Here is a 16,811-nt window from a genome sequence, read left to right as displayed (position 1 = left end):
GGCTTTACAACGCCGTAATCCACATGCACACGCCATGAAAAGGCTATAATACGGCCTCTGGACGCCTAATAAAGGCCTTACACGTAAATCACGTGGTTCCACGCGTCCAAGCTTGGTACCATTGGTCTAGTTCTTCCACTCCCAATACACTACGCCGTCTTAAGTTGTTTTCCCTGGTTCCATGGCTTTACAACGCCGTAAACCACATGCACACGCCATGAAAAGGCTATAATACGGCCTTTTGACGCCTATTAAATGCCTCACACGTAAATCACCGGGTTCCACGCGTCCAAGCTTGTTACCATTGGTCTAGTTCTTCCACTCTCAATACACTACGCCGTCCTAAGTTGTTTTCCCTGGTTCCATGGCTTTAAAACGCCGTAAACCACATGCACACGCCATGAAAAGGCTCTAATACGTCCTTTTGACGCCTATTAAATGCCTCACACGTATATCGCGTAGTTCCGCGTACCTGTGCAGGTTACCATTGGTCTAGTCCTTCCACTCTCAATACACTAGAACGTCCTAAGTTGTTTTTCCTGGTTCCATGGCTTTACAACGCCGTAAACCACATGCACACGCCATGAAAATGCTATAATACGGCCTTTTGACGCCTATTAAATGCCTTACACGTAAATCACCGGGTTCCACGCGTCCAAGCTTGTTACCATTGGTCTAGTTCTTCCACTCTTAATACACTACGCCGTCCTAAGTTTTTTCCCTAGTTCCATGGCTTTACAACGCCGTAATCCACATGCACACGCCATGAAAAGGCTATAATACGGCCTCTGGACGCCTAATAAAGGCCTTACACGTAAATCACGTGGTTCCACGCGTCCAAGCTTGGTACCATTGGTCTAGTTCTTCCACTCCCAATACACTACGCCGTCTTAAGTTGTTTTCCCTGGTTCCATGGCTTTACAACGCCGTAAACCACATGCACACGCCATGAAAAGGCTATAATACGGCCTTTTGACGCCTATTAAATGCCTTACACGTAATCGTGTGGTTTCGCGTGCCTGCGCAGTTTACCATTGGTCTAGTCCTTCCACTCTCAATACACTAGAACGTCCTAAGTTGTTTTCTCTGGTTCCATGTGTTTAGAACGCCGTTAACCACATGCACACGCCATTGAAAGGCCATAATACGGCCATTTGCCGCCTATTAAAGGCCTTACACGTAAATCGCGTGTTTCCGCCTGACTGCGCAGGTTACTATTGGTCTAGTTCTTCCACTCTCAATGCACTACGCCGTCCTAAGTTGTTTTTCCTGGTTCCATGGCTTTACAACGCCGTAAACCACATGCACACGCCATGAAAATGCTATAATACGGCCTTTTGACGCCTACTAAATGCCTTATACGTAAATCACCGGGTTCCACGCGTCCAAGCTTATTACCATTGGTCTAGTTCTTCCACTCTCAATACACTACGCCGTCCTAAGTTGTTTTCCCTGGTTCCATGGCTTTACAACGCCGTAATCCACATGCACACGCCATGAAAAGGCTATAATACGGCCTCTGGACGCCTAATAAAGGCCTTACACGTAAATCACGTGGTTCCACGCGTCCAAGCTTGTTACCATTGGTCTAGTTCTTCCACTCCCAATACACTACGCCGTCCTAAGTTGTTTTTCCTGGTTCCATGGCTTTACAACGCCGTAAACCACGTCCACACGCCATGAAAAGGCTATAATACGGCCTTTGAAGCCCATTAAATGCCTTACACGTAAATCTCGGGGTTCCACGCGTCCAAGCTTGTTACCATTGGTCTAGTTCTTCCACTCTCAATACACTACGCCGTCCTAAGTTGTTTTCCCTGGCTCCATGGCTTTACAACGCCGTAATCCACATGCACACGCCATGAAAAGGCTTTAATACGGCCTCTGGAAGCCTAATAAATGCCTTACACGTAAATTACAAGGTTCCACGCGTCCAAGCTTGTTAATATTGGTCTAGTTCTTCCACTCTCGATACACTACGCCGTCCTAAATTGTTTTTTCTGGTTCCATGGCTTTACAACGCCGTAATCCACAAGCACACGCCATGAAAAGGCTATAATACGGCCTCTGGACGCCTAATAAAGGCCTTACACGTAAATCACAAGGTTCCACGCGTCTAAGCTTGTTACCATTGGTCTAGTTCTTCCACTCCCAATACACTACGCCGTCCTAAGTTGTTTTTCCTGGTTCCATGGCTTTACAACGCCGTAAACCACGTCCACACGCCATGAAAAGGCTATAATACGGCCTTTGACGCCCATTAAATGCCTTACACGTAAATCTCGGGGTTCCACGCGTCCAAGCTTGTTACCATTGGTCTAGTTCTTCCACTCTCAATACACTACGCCGTCCTAAGTTGTTTTCCCTGGCTCCATGGCTTTACAACGCCGTAATCCACATGCACACGCCATGAAAAGGCTTTATTACGGCCTCTGGACGCCTAATAAATGCCTTACACGTAAATTACAAGGTTCCACGCGTCCAAGCTTGTTAATATTGGTCTAGTTCTTCCACTCTCGATACACTACGCCGTCCTAAATTGTTTTTTCTGGTTCCATGGCTTTACAACGCCGTAATCCACAAGCACACGCCATGAAAAGGCTATAATACGGCCTCTGGACGCCTAATAAAGGCCTTACACGTAAATCACAAGGTTCCACGCGTCCAAGCTTGTTACCATTGGTCTAGTTCTTCCACTCTCGATACACTACGCCGTCCTAAGTTGTTTTTTCTGGTTCCATGGCTTTACAACGCCGTAAACCACATGTACACGCCATGAAAAGGCTATAATACGGCCTTTTGACGCCTATTAAATGCCTTACACGGAATCGTGCGGTTTCGCGTGCCTGTGCAGGTTACCATTGGTCTAGTCCTTCCACTCTCAATACACTAGAACGTCCTAAGTTGTTTTTCCTGGTTCCATGGCTTTACAACGCCGTAAACCACATGCACACGCCATGAAAAGGCTATAATACGGCCTTTTGACGCCTATTAAATGCCTCACACCTAAATCACCGGGTTCCACGCGTCCAAGCTTGTTACCATTGGTCTAGTTCTTCCACTCTCAATACACTACGCCGTCCTAAGTTGTTTTCCCTGGTTCCATGGCTTTAAAACGCCGTAAACCACGTGCACACGCCATGAAAAGGCTATAATACGGCCTTTGACGCCCATTAAATGCCTTACACGTAAATCACGGGGTTCCACGCGTCCAAGCTTGTTACCATTGGTCTAGTTCTTCCACTCTCAATACACTACGCTGTCCTAAGTTGTTTTCCCTGGCTCCATGGCTTTACAACGCCGTAATCCACAAGCACACGCCATGAAAAGGCTATAATACGGCCTCTGGACGCCTAATAAAGGCCTTACACTTAAATCACAAGGTTCCACGCGTCCAAGCTTGTTACCATTGGTCTAGTTCTTCCACTCTCGATACACTACGCCGTCCTAAGTTGTTTTTTCTGGTTTCATGGCTTTACAACGCCGTAAACCACATGTACACGCCATGAAAAGGCTATAATACGGCCTTTTGACGCCTATTAAATGCCTTACACGTAATCGTGCGGTTTCGCGTGCCTGCGCAGGTTACCATTGGTCTAGTCCTTCCACTCTCAATACACTAGAACGTCCTAAGTTGTTTTTCCTGGTTCCATGGTTTTACAACGCCGTAAACCACATGCACACGCCATGAAAAGGCTATAATACGGCCTTTTGACGCCTATTAAATGCCTCACACGTAAATCACCGGGTTCCACGCGTCCAAGCTTGTTACCATTGGTCTAGTTCTTCCACTCTCAATACACTACGCCGTCCTAAGTTGTTTTTCCTGGTTCTATGGCTTTACAACGCCGTAAACCACGTGCACACGCCATGAAAAGGCTATAATACGGCCTTTTGACGCCCAATAAATGCCTTACACGTAAATCACGGGGTTCCACGCGTCCAAGCTTGTTACCATTGGTCTAGTTCTTCCACTCTCAATACACTAGAACGTCCTAAGTTGTTTTTCCTGGTTCCATGGCTTTACAACGCCGTAAACCACGTGCACACGCCATGAAAAGGCTATAATACGGCCTTTTGACGCCCAATAAATGCCTTACACGTAAATCACGGGGTTCCACGCGTCCAAGCTTGTTACCATTGGTCTAGTTCTTCCACTCCCAATACACTACCCGTCCTAAGTTGTTTTTTCTGGTTCCATGGCTTTACAACGCCGTAAACCACATGCACACGCCATGAAAAGGCTATAACGCGGCCTTTTGACGCCTAATAAAGGCCTTACACGTAAATCACGTGGTTCCACGCGTCCAAGCTTGGTACCATTGGTCTAGTTCTTCCACTCTCAATACACCACGCCGTCCTAAGTTGTTTTCTCTGGTTCCATGTGTTTAGAACGCCGTAAACCACATGCACACGCCATTGAAAGGCCATAATACGGCCATTTGCCGCCTATTAAAGGCTTTACGCGTAAATCGCGTGTTTCCGCGTGACTGCGCAGGTTACTATTGGTCTAGTTCTTCCACTCCCAATACACTACGCCGTCCTAAGTTGTTTTTCCTGGTTCTATGGCTTTACAACGCCGTAAACCACGTGCACACGCCATGAAAAGGCTATAATACGGCCTTTTGACGCCCAATAAATGCCTTACACGTAAATCACGGGGTTCCACGCGTCCAAGCTTGTTACCATTGGTCTAGTTCTTCCACTCTCAATACACTAGAACGTCCTAAGTTATTTTTCCTGGTTCCATGGCTTTACAACGCTGTAAACCACATACACACGCCATGAAAAGACTATAATACGGCCTTTTGACGCCTATTAAATGCCTTACACGTAAATCACGGGGTTCCACGCGTCCAAGCTTGTTACCATTGGTCTAGTTCTTCCACTCTCAATACACTACGCCGTCCTAAGTTTTTTTCTCTGGTTCCATGGCTTTACAACGCTGTAAACCACATGCACACGACATGAAAAGGCTATAATACGGCCTTTTGACGCCCATTAAATGCCTTACACGTAAATCACGGGGTTCCACGCGTCCAAGCTTGTTACCATTGGTCTAGTCCTTCCACTCTCAATACACTAGAACGTCCTAAGTTGTTTTCTCTGGTTCCATGTGTTTAGAACGCCGTAAACCACATGCACACGCCATTGAAAGGCCATAATGCGGCCTTTTGACGCCTATTAAATGCCTTACACGTAAATCACCGGGTTCCACGCGTCCAAGCTTGTTATTATTGGTCTAGTTCTTCCACTCTCAATACACTACGCAGTCCAAAGTTGTTTTCTCTGGCTCCATGGCTTTACAACGCCGTAATCCACATGCACACGCCATGAAAAGGCTATAATACGGCCTCTGGACGCCTAATAAAGGCCTTACACGTAAATCACGTGGTTCCACGCGTCCAAGCTTGGTACCATTGGTCTAGTTCTTCCACTCCCAATACACTACGCCGTCCTAAGTTGTTTTTCCTGGTTCCATGGCTTTACAACGCCGTAAACCACATGCACACGCCATGAAAAGGCTATAATACGGCCTTTTGACGCCCATTAAATGCCTTACACGTAATCGTGTGGTTTCGCGTGCTTGCGCAGGTTACCATTGGTCTAGTCCTTCCACTCTCAATACACTAGAACGTCCTAAGTTGCTTTTCCTGGTTCCATGGCTTTACAACGCCGTAAACCACATGCACACGCCATGAAAAGGCCATAATACGGCCATTTGCCGCCTATTAAAGGCCTTACACGTAATCGTGCGGTTTCGCGTGCCTGCGCAGGTTACCATTGGTCTAGTCCTTCCACTCTCAATACACTAGAACGTCTTAAGTTGTTTTTCCTGGTTCCATGGCTTTACAACGCCGTAAACCACATGCACACGCCATGAAAAGGCTATAATACGGCCTTTTGACGCCTATTAAATGCCTCACACGTAAATCACCGGGTTCCACGCGTCCAAGCTTGTTACCATTGGTCTAGTTCTTCCACTCTCAATACACTACGCCGTCCTAAGTTGTTTTCCCTGGTTCCATGGCTTTACAACGCCGTAATCCACATGCACACGCCATGAAAAGGCTATAATACGGCCTCTGGACGCCTAATAAAGGCCTTACACGTAAATCACGTGGTTCCACGCGTCCAAGCTTGTTACCATTGGTCTAGTTCTTCCACTCCCAATACACTACGCCGTCCTAAGTTGTTTTTCCTGGTTCCATGGCTTTACAACGCCGTAAACCACATGTACACGCCATGAAAAGGCTATAATACGGCCTTTTGACGCCTATTAAATGCCTTACACGTAATCGTGCGGTTTCGCGTGCCTGCGCAGGTTACCATTGGTCTAGTCCTTCCACTCTCAATACACTAGAACGTCCTAAGTTGTTTTTCCTGGTTCCATGGCTTTACAACGCCGTAAACCACATGCACACGCCATGAAAAGGCTATAATACGGCCTTTTGACGCCTATTAAATGCCTCACACGTAAATCACCGGGTTCCACGCGTCCAAGCTTGTTACCATTGGTCTAGTTCTTCCACTCTCAATACACTACGCCGTCCTAAGTTGTTTTCCCTGGTTCCATGGCTTTACAACGCCGTAATCCACATGCACACGCCATGAAAAGGCTATAATACGGCCTCTGGACACCTAATAAAGGCCTTACACGTAAATCACGTGGTTCCACGCGTCCAAGCTTGGTACCATTGGTCTAGTTCTTCCACTCCCAATACACTACGCCGTCCTAAGTTGTTTTTCCTGGTTCCATGGCTTTACAATGCCGTAAACCACGTGCACACGCCATGAAAAGGCTATAATACGGCCTTTTGACGCCCATTAAATGCCTTACACGTAAATCACTGGGTTCCACGCGTCCAAGCTTGTTACCGTTGGTCTAGTTTTTCTACTCTCAATACACTACGCCGTCCTAAGTTGTTTTCCCTGGTTCCATGGCTTTACAACGCCGTAATCCACATGCACACGCCATGAAAAGGCTATAATACGGCCTCTGGACGCCTAATAAAGGCCTTACACGTAAATCACGTGGTTCCACGCGTCCAAGCTTGGTACCATTGGTCTAGTTCTTCCACTCTCAATACACTACGCCGTCCTAAGTAGTTTTCCCTGGCTCCATGGCTTTAGAACGCCGTAATCCACATGCACACGCCATGAAGGCTATAATACGGCCTCTGGACGCCTAATAAAGGCCTTACACGTAAATCACGTGGTTCCACGCGTCCAAGCTTGTTACCATTGGTCTAGTTCTTCCACTCTCAATGCACTACGCCGTCCTAAGTTGTTTTTCCTGGTTCCATGGCTTTACAACGCCGTAAACCACATGCACACGCCATGAAAATGCTATAATACGGCCTTTTGACGCCTATTAAATGCCTTACACGTAAATCACGTGGTCCCACGCGTCCAAGCTTGTTACCATTGGTCTAGTTCTTCCACTCTCAATACACTACGCCGTCCTAAGTTGTTTTCCCTGGTTCCATGGCTTTACAACGCCGTAATCCACATGCACACGCCATGAAAAGGCTATAATACGGCCTCTGGACGCCTAATAAAGGCCTTACACGTAAATCACGTGGTTCCACGCGTCCAAGCTTGTTACCATTGGTCTAGTTCTTCCACTCTCAATACACTACGCCGTCCTAAGTTGTTTTTCCTGGTTCCATGGCTTTACAACGCCGTAAACCACACGCACACGCCATGAAAAGGCTATGATACGGCCTCTGGACGCCTAATAAAGTCCTTACACGTAAATCACAAGGTTCGACGCGTCCAAGCTTGTTACCATTGGTCTAGTTCTTCCACTCTCGATACACTACGCCGTCCTAAGTTGTTTTTTCTGGTTCCATGGCTTTACAACGCCGTAAATCACATGTACACGCCATGAAAAGGCCATAATACGGCCTTTTGACGCCTATTAAATGCCTTACACGTAATCGTGTGGTTTCGCGTGCCTGCGCAGGTTACCATTGGTCTAGTCCTTCCTCCCTCAATACACTAGAACGTCCTAAGTTGTTTTCTCTGGTTCCATGTGTTTAGAACGCCGTAAACCACATGCACACGCCATTGAAAGGCCATAATACGGCCTCTGGACGCCTAATAAAGGCCTTACACGTAAATCACGTGGTTCCACGCGTCCAAGCTTGGTACCATTGGTCTAGTTCTTCCACTCTCAATACACTACGCCGTCCTAAGTTGTTTTCCCTGGCTCCATGGCTTTACAACGCCGTAATCCACATGCACACGCCATGAAGGCTATAATACGGCCTCTGGACGCCTAATAAAGGCCTTACACGTAAATCACGTGGTTCCACGCGTCCAAGCTTGTTACCATTGGTCTAGTTCTTCCACTCTCAATACACTACGCCGTCCTAAGTTGTTTTTCCTGGTTCCATGGCTTTACAACGCCGTAAACCACACGCACACGCCATGAAAAGGCTATGATACGGCCTCTGGACGACTAATAAAGTCCTTACACGTAAATCACAAGGTTCCACGCGTCCAAGCTTGTTACCATTGGTCTAGTCCTTCCACTCTCGATACACTACGCCGTCCTAAGTTGTTTTTTCTGGTTCCATGGCTTTACAACGCCGTAAATCACATGTACACGCCATGAAAAGGCCATAATACGGCCTTTTGACGCCTATTAAATGCCTTACACGTAAATCGCGTGTTTCCGCGTGACTGCGCAGGTTACTATTGGTCTAGTTCTTCCACTCTCAATGCACTACGCCGTCCTAAGTTGTTTTTCCTGGTTCCATGGCTTTACAACGCCGTAAACCACATGCACACGCCATGAAAAGGCTATAATACGGCCTTTTGACGCCCATTAAATGCCTTAAACGTAAATCACGGGGTTCCACGCGTCCAAGCTTGTTACCATTGGTCTAGTTCTTCCACTCTCAATACACTACGCCGTCCTAAGTTGTTTTCCCTGGCTCCATGGCTTTACAACGCCGTAATCAACATGCACACGCCATGAAAAGGCTATAATACGGCCTCTGGACGCCTAATAAAGGCCTTACACGTAAATCACAAGGTTCCACGCGTCCAAGCTTGTTACCATTGGTCTAGTTCTTCCACTCTCAATACACTACGCCGTCCTAAGTTGTTTTCCCTGGTTCCATGGCTTTACAACGCCGTAAACCACATGCACACGCCATGAAAAGGTTATAATACGGCCTTTTGACGCCTAATAAAGGCCTTACACGTAAATCACGTGGTTCCAAGCGTCCAAGCTTGGTACCATTGGTATAGTTTTTCCACTCTCAATACACCACGCCGTCCTAAGTTGTTTTCTCTGGTTCCATGTGTTTAGAACGCCGTAAACCACATGCACACGCCATTGAAAGGCCATAATACGGCCATTTGCCGCCTGTTAAATGCCTTACACGTAAATCACCGGGTTCCACGCGTCCAAGCTTGTTACCATTGGTCTAGTTCTTCCACTCTCAATACACTACGCCGTCCTAAGTTGTTTTCCCTGGCTCCATGGCTTTACAACGCCGTAATCCACATGCACACGCCATGAAAAGGCTATAATACGGCCTCTGGACGCCTAATAAAGGCCTTACACGTAAATCACGTGGTTCCACGCGTCCAAGCTTGTTACCATTGGTCTAGTTCTTCCACTCTCGATACATTACGCCGTCCTAAGTTGTTTTTTCTGGTTCCATGGCTTTACAACACCGTAAACCACATGTACACGCCATGAAAAGGCCATAATACGGCCTTTTGACGCCTATTAAATGCCTTACACGTAATCGTGTGGTTTCGCGTGCCTGCGCAGGTTACCATTGGTCTAGTCCTTCCTCTCTCAATACACTAGAACGTCCTAAGTTGTTTTCTCTGGTTCCATGTGTTTAGAACGCCGTAAACCACATGCACACGCCATGAAAAGGCTATAATACGGCCTCTGGACGCCTAATAAAGGCCTTACACGTAAATCACGTGGTTCCACGCGTCCAAGCATGTTACCATTGGTCTAGTTCTTTCACTCTCAATGAACTACGCCGTCCTAAGTTGTTTTTCCTGGTTCCATGGCTTTACAACGCCGTAAACCACATGCACACGCCATGAAAATGCTATAATACGGCCTTTTGACGCCTATTAAATGCCTTACACGTAAATCACCGGGTTCCACGCGTCCAAGCTTGTTATTATTGGTCTAGTTCTTCCACTCTCAATACACTACGCCGTCCTAAGTTGTTTTCTCTGGCTCCATAGCTTTGGAACGCCGTCAACTACATGCACACGCCTTTGAAAAGCTATAATACCGCCTTTGCCGCCTAATAAAGTCCTTACACGTAAATCACGTTGGTCTGCGTGCCTGCGCAGGTTACCATTGGTTTAGTCTTTCCACTCTCAATACACAAGAGCGTCCTAAGTTGTTTTTCCTGTGTCCATGGCTCTACAACGCCGTAAACCACATGTACACGCCATAAAAAGGCTATAATACGGGCTTTTGACGCCTATTAAATGCCTTACACGTAAATCACGGGGTTCCACGCGTCCAAACTTGTTACCATTGGTCTAGTCCTTCCACTCTCAATACACTACGCCGTCCTAAGTTGTTATTCCTGGTTCCATGGCTTCAGAACGCCGTAATCCACATGCACACGCCATGAAAAGGCTTTAATACGGCCCCTGGACGCCTAATAAAGGCCTTACACGTAAATCACAAGGTTCCACGCGTCCAAGCTTGTTACCATTGGTCTAGTTCTTCCACTCTCACTACACTACGCCATCCTAAGTTGTTTTCCCTGGTTCCATGGCTTTACAACGCCGTAATCCACATGCACACGCCATGAAAAGGCTATAATACGGCCTCTGGACGCCTAATAAAGGCCTTACACGTAAATCACAAGGTTCCACGCGTCCAAGCTTGTTACCATTGGTCTAGTTCTTCCACTCTCGATACACTACGCCGTCCTAAGTTGTTTTTTCTGGTTCCATGGCTTTACAACGCCGTAAACCACATGTACACGCCATGAAAAGGCTATAATACGGCCTTTTGACGCCTATTAAATGCCTTACACGTAATCGTGTGGTTTCGCGTGCCTGCGCAGTTTACCATTGGTCTAGTCCTTCCACTCTCAATACACTAGAACGTCCTAAGTTGTTATTCCTGGTTCCATGGCTTCAGAACACCGTAATCCACATGCACACGCCATGAAAAGGCTTTAATACGGCCCCTGGACGCCTAATAAAGGCCTTACACGTAAATCACAAGGTTCCACGCGTCCAAGCTTGTTACCATTGGTCTAGTTCTTCCACTTTCAATACACTACGCCGTCCTAAGTTGTTTTCCCTGGTTCCATGGCTTTACAACGCCGTAATCCACATGCACACGCCATGAAAAGGCTATAATACGGCCTCTGGACGCCTAATAAAGGCCTTAAACGTAAATCACAAGGTTCCACGCGTCCAAGCTTGTTACCATTGGTCTAGTTCTTCCACTCTCAATACACTACGCCGTCCTAAGTTGTTTTTCCTGGTTCCATGGCTTTACAACGCCGTAAACCACATGCACACGCCATGAAAATGCTATAATACGGCCTTTTGACGCCTATTAAATGCCTTACACGTAAATCACCGGGTTCCACGCGTCCAAGCTTGTTATTATTGGTCTAGTTCTTCCACTCTCAATACACTACGCCGTCCTAAGTTGTTTTCTCTGGCTCCATAGCTTTGGAACGCCGTCAACTACATGCACACGCCTTTGAAAAGCTATAATACCGCCTTTGCCGCCTAATAAAGTCCTTACACGTAAATCACGTTGGTCTGCGTGCCTGCGCAGGTTACCGTTGGTCTAGTCTTTCCACTCTCAATACACGAGAACGTCCTAAGTTGTTTTTCCTGGTTACATGGCTTTACAACGCCGTAAACCACATGCACACGCCATGAAAATGCTATAATACGGCCTTTTGACGCCTATTAAATGCATTACACGTAAATCACCGGGTTCCACGCGTCCAAGCATGTTACCATTGGTCTAGTTCTTTCACTCTCAATACACTACGCCGTCCTAAGTTGTTTTTCCTGGTTCCATGGCTTTACAACGCCGTAAACCACATGCACACGCCATGAAAATGCTATAATACGGCCTTTTGACGCCTATTAAATGCCTTACACGTAAATCACCGGGTTCCACGCGTCCAAGCTTGTTACCATTGGTCTAGTTCTTCCACTCTCAATACACTACGCCGTCCTAAGTTGTTTTCCCTGGTTCCATGGCTTTACAACGCCGTAATCCACATGCACACGCCGTGAAAAGGCTATAATACGGCCTTTTGACGCCCATTAAATGCCTTACGCGTAAATCACGGGGTTCCACGCGTCCAAGCTTGTTACCATTGGTCTAGTTCTTCCACTCTCAATACACTATGCCGTCCTAAGTTGTTTTCCCTGGCTCCATGGCTTTACAACGCCGTAATCCACATGCACACGCCATGAAAAGGCTATAATACGGCCTCTGGACGCCTAATAAAGGCCTTACACGTAAATCACGTGGTTCCACGCGTCCAAGCATGTTACCATTGGTCTAGTTCTTTCACTCTCAATACACTACGCCGTCCTAAGTTGTTTTTCCTGGTTCCATGGCTTTACAACGCCGTAAACCACTTGCACACGCCATGAAAATGCTATAATACGGCCTTTTGACGCCTATTAAATGCCTTACACGTAAATCACCGGGTTCCACGCGTCCAAGCTTGTTACCATTGGTATAGTTCTTCCACTCTCAATACACTACGCCGTCCTAAGTTGTTTTCCCTGGTTCCATGGCTTTACAACGCCGTAATCCACATGCACACGCCATGAAAAGGCTATAATACGGTCTTTTGACGCCCATTAAATGCCTTACACGTAAATCACGGGGTTCCACGCGTCCAAGCTTGTTACCATTGGTCTAGTTCTTCCACTCTCAATACACTATGCCGTCCTAAGTTGTTTTCCCTGGCTCCATGGCTTTACAACGCCGTAATCCACATGCACACGCCATGAAAAGGCTATAATACGGCCTCTGGACGCCTAATAAAGGCCTTACACGTAAATGACCGTGTTCCACGCGTCCAAGCTTGTTACCATTGGTCTAGTTCTTCCACTCTCAATACACTACGCCGTCCTAAGTTGTTTTCCCTGGTTCCATGGCTTTACAACGCCGTAATCCACATGCACACGCCATGAAAAGGCTATAATACGGCCTCTGGACGCCTAATAAAGGCCTTACACGTAAATCACGTGGTTCCACGCGTCCAAGCTTGGTACCATTGGTCTAGTTCTTCCACTCCCAATACACTACGCCGTCCTAAGTTGTTTTTCCTGGTTCCATGGCTTTACAACGCCGTAAACCACGTGCACACGCCATGAAAAGGCTATAATACGGCCTTTTGACGCCCATTAAATGCCTTACACGTAAATCACGGGGTTCCACGCGTCCAAGCTTGTTACCATTGGTCTAGTTTTTCTAATCTCAATACACTACGCCGTCCTAAGTTGTTTTCCCTGGTTCCATGGCTTTACAACGCCGTAATCCACATGCACACGCCATGAAAGGCTATAATACGGCCTCTGGACGCCTAATAAAGGCCTTACACGTAAATCACATGGTTCCACGCGTTCAAGCTTGGTACCATTGGTCTAGTTCTTCCACTCTCAATACACTACGCCGTCCTAAGTTGTTTTCCCTGGCTCCATGGCTTTACAACGCAGTAATCCACATGCACACGCCATGAAGGCTATAATACGGCCTCTGGACGCCTAATAAAGGCCTTACACGTAAATCACGTGGTTCCACGCGTCCAAGCTTGTTACCATTGGTCTACTTCTTCCACTCTCAATACACTACGCCGTCCTAAGTTGTTTTTCCTGGTTCCATGGCTTTACAACGCCGTAAACCACACGCACACGCCATGAAAAGGCTATAATACGGCCTTTTGACGCCTAATAAAGGCCTTACACGTAAATCACGTGGTTCCACGCGTCCAAACTTGGTACCATTGGTCTAGTTCTTGCACTCTCAATACACCACGCCGTCCTAAGTTGTTTTCTCTGCTTCCAAGTGTTTAGAACGCCGTAAACCACATGCACACGCCATTGAAAGGCCATAATACGGCCATTTGCCGCCTATTAAAACCCTTACACGTAAATCACCGGGTTCCACGCGTCCAAGCTTGTTACCATTGGTCTAGTTCTTCCACTCCCAACACACTACGCCGTCCTAAGTTGTTTTTCTGGTTCCATGGCTTTACAACGCCGTAAACCACGTGCACACGCCATGAAAAGGCTATAATACGGCCTTTTGACGCCCATTAAATGCCTTACACGTAAATCACGGGGTTCCACGCGTCCAAGCTTGTTACCATTGGTCTAGTTCTTCCACTCTCAATACACTACGCCATCCTAAGTTGTTTTCCCTGGCTCCATGGCTTTACAACGCCGTAATCAACATGCACACGCCATGAAAAGGCTATATAACAGGCCTCTGGACGCCTAATAAAGGCCTTACACGTAAATCACGGGGTTCCACGCGTCCAAGCTTGTTACCATTGGTCTAGTTCTTCCACTCTCAATACACTACGCCGTCCTAAGTTGTTTTCCCTGGCTCCATGGCTTTACAACGCCGTAATCAACATGCACACGCCATGAAAAGGCTATAATACGGCCTCTGGACGCCTAATAAAGGCCTTACACGTAAATCACAAGGTTCCACGCGTCCAAGCTTGTTACCATTGGTCTAGTTCTTCCACTCTCAATACACTACGCCGTCCTAAGTTGTTTTCCCTGGTTCCATGGCTTTACAACGCCGTAAACCACATGCACCCGCCATGAAAAGGCTATAATACGGCCTTTTGACGCCTAATAAAGGCCTTACACGTAAATCACGTGGTTCCACGCGTCCAAGCATGTTACCATTGGTCTAGTTCTTTCACTCTCAATACACTACGCCGTCCTAAGTTGTTTTTCCTGGTTCCATGGCTTTACAACGCCGTAAACCACTTGCACACGCCATGAAAATGCTATAATACGGCCTTTTGACGCCTATTAAATGCCTTACACGTAAATCACCGGGTTCCACGCGTCCAAGCTTGTTACCATTGGTATAGTTCTTCCACTCTCAATACACTACGCCGTCCTAAGTTGTTTTCCCTGGTTCCATGGCTTTACAACGCCGTAATCCACATGCACACGCCATGAAAAGGCTATAATACGGTCTTTTGACGCCCATTAAATGCCTTACACGTAAATCACGGGGTTCCACGCGTCCAAGCTTGTTACCATTGGTCTAGTTCTTCCACTCTCAATACACTATGCCGTCCTAAGTTGTTTTCCCTGGCTCCATGGCTTTACAACGCCGTAATCCACATGCACACGCCATGAAAAGGCTATAATACGGCCTCTGGACGCCTAATAAAGGCCTTACACGTAAATGACCGGGTTCCACGCGTCCAAGCTTGTTACCATTGGTCTAGTTCTTCCACTCTCAATACACTACGCCGTCCTAAGTTGTTTTCCCTGGTTCCATGGCTTTACAACGCCGTAATCCACATGCACACGCCATGAAAAGGCTATAATACGGCCTCTGGACGCCTAATAAAGGCCTTACACGTAAATCACGTGGTTCCACGCGTCCAAGCTTGGTACCATTGGTCTAGTTCTTCCACTCCCAATACACTACGCCGTCCTAAGTTGTTTTTCCTGGTTCCATGGCTTTACAACGCCGTAAACCACGTGCACACGCCATGAAAAGGCTATAATACGGCCTTTTGACGCCCATTAAATGCCTTACACGTAAATCACGGGGTTCCACGCGTCTAAGCTTGTTACCATTGGTCTAGTTTTTCTAATCTCAATACACTACGCCGTCCTAAGTTGTTTTCCCTGGTTCCATGGCTTTACAACGCCGTAATCCACATGCACACGCCATGAAAGGCTATAATACGGCCTCTGGACGCCTAATAAAGGCCTTACACGTAAATCACATGGTTCCACGCGTTCAAGCTTGGTACCATTGGTCTAGTTCTTCCACTCTCAATACACTACGCCGTCCTAAGTTGTTTTCCCTGGCTCCATGGCTTTACAACGCAGTAATCCACATGCACAAGCCATGAAGGCTATAATACGGCCTCTGGACGCCTAATAAAGGCCTTACACGTAAATCACGTGGTTCCACGCGTCCAAGCTTGTTACCATTGGTCTAGTTCTTCCACTCTCAATACACTACGCCGTCCTAAGTTGTTTTTCCTGGTTCCATGGCTTTACAACGCCGTAAACCACACGCACACGCCATGAAAAGGCTATAATACGGCCTTTTGACGCCTAATAAAGGCCTTACACGTAAATCACGTGGTTCCACGCGTCCAAACTTGGTACCATTGGTCTAGTTCTTGCACTCTCAATACACCACGCCGTTCTAAGTTGTTTTCTCTGCTTCCAAGTGTTTAGAACGCCGTAAACCACATGCACACGCCATTGAAAGGCCATAATACGGCCATTTGCCGCCTATTAAAACCCTTACACGTAAATCACCGGGTTCCACGCGTCCAAGCTTGTTACCATTGGTCTAGTTCTTCCACTCCCAACACACTACGCCGTCCTAAGTTGTTTTTCTGGTTCCATGGCTTTACAACGCCGTAAACCACGTGCACACGCCATGAAAAGGCTATAATACGGCCTTTTGACGCCCATTAAATGCCTTACACGTAAATCACGGGGTTCCACGCGTCCAAGCTTGTTACCATTGGTCTAGTTCTTCCACTCTCAATACACTACGCCGTCCTAAGTTGTTTTCCCTGGCTCCATGG

General features: G+C 47.1%; 1 long non-coding RNA gene across 1 annotated transcript in view; it reads right to left on the bottom strand.

Moving 5' to 3' along the window:
• LOC130646927 (uncharacterized) overlaps window positions 1-16,811 on the bottom strand; it is a 29,829-nt gene that overhangs the window by 11,569 nt on the left and 1,449 nt on the right. Inside the window, exon 2 of the long non-coding RNA XR_008982794.1 lies at window positions 1-16,811. This exon is cut by the window's left edge and continues 11,569 nt beyond it. This is a non-coding gene — a long non-coding RNA (uncharacterized LOC130646927).

The sequence above is a fragment of the Hydractinia symbiolongicarpus genome, chromosome 6 (assembly GCF_029227915.1).
Source record: "Hydractinia symbiolongicarpus strain clone_291-10 chromosome 6, HSymV2.1, whole genome shotgun sequence".
Lineage (NCBI taxonomy): Eukaryota > Metazoa > Cnidaria > Hydrozoa > Anthoathecata > Hydractiniidae > Hydractinia > Hydractinia symbiolongicarpus.
Note: the sequence above shows the minus strand (reverse complement) of the source record. Positions and strands in the feature narration are given on the sequence as shown.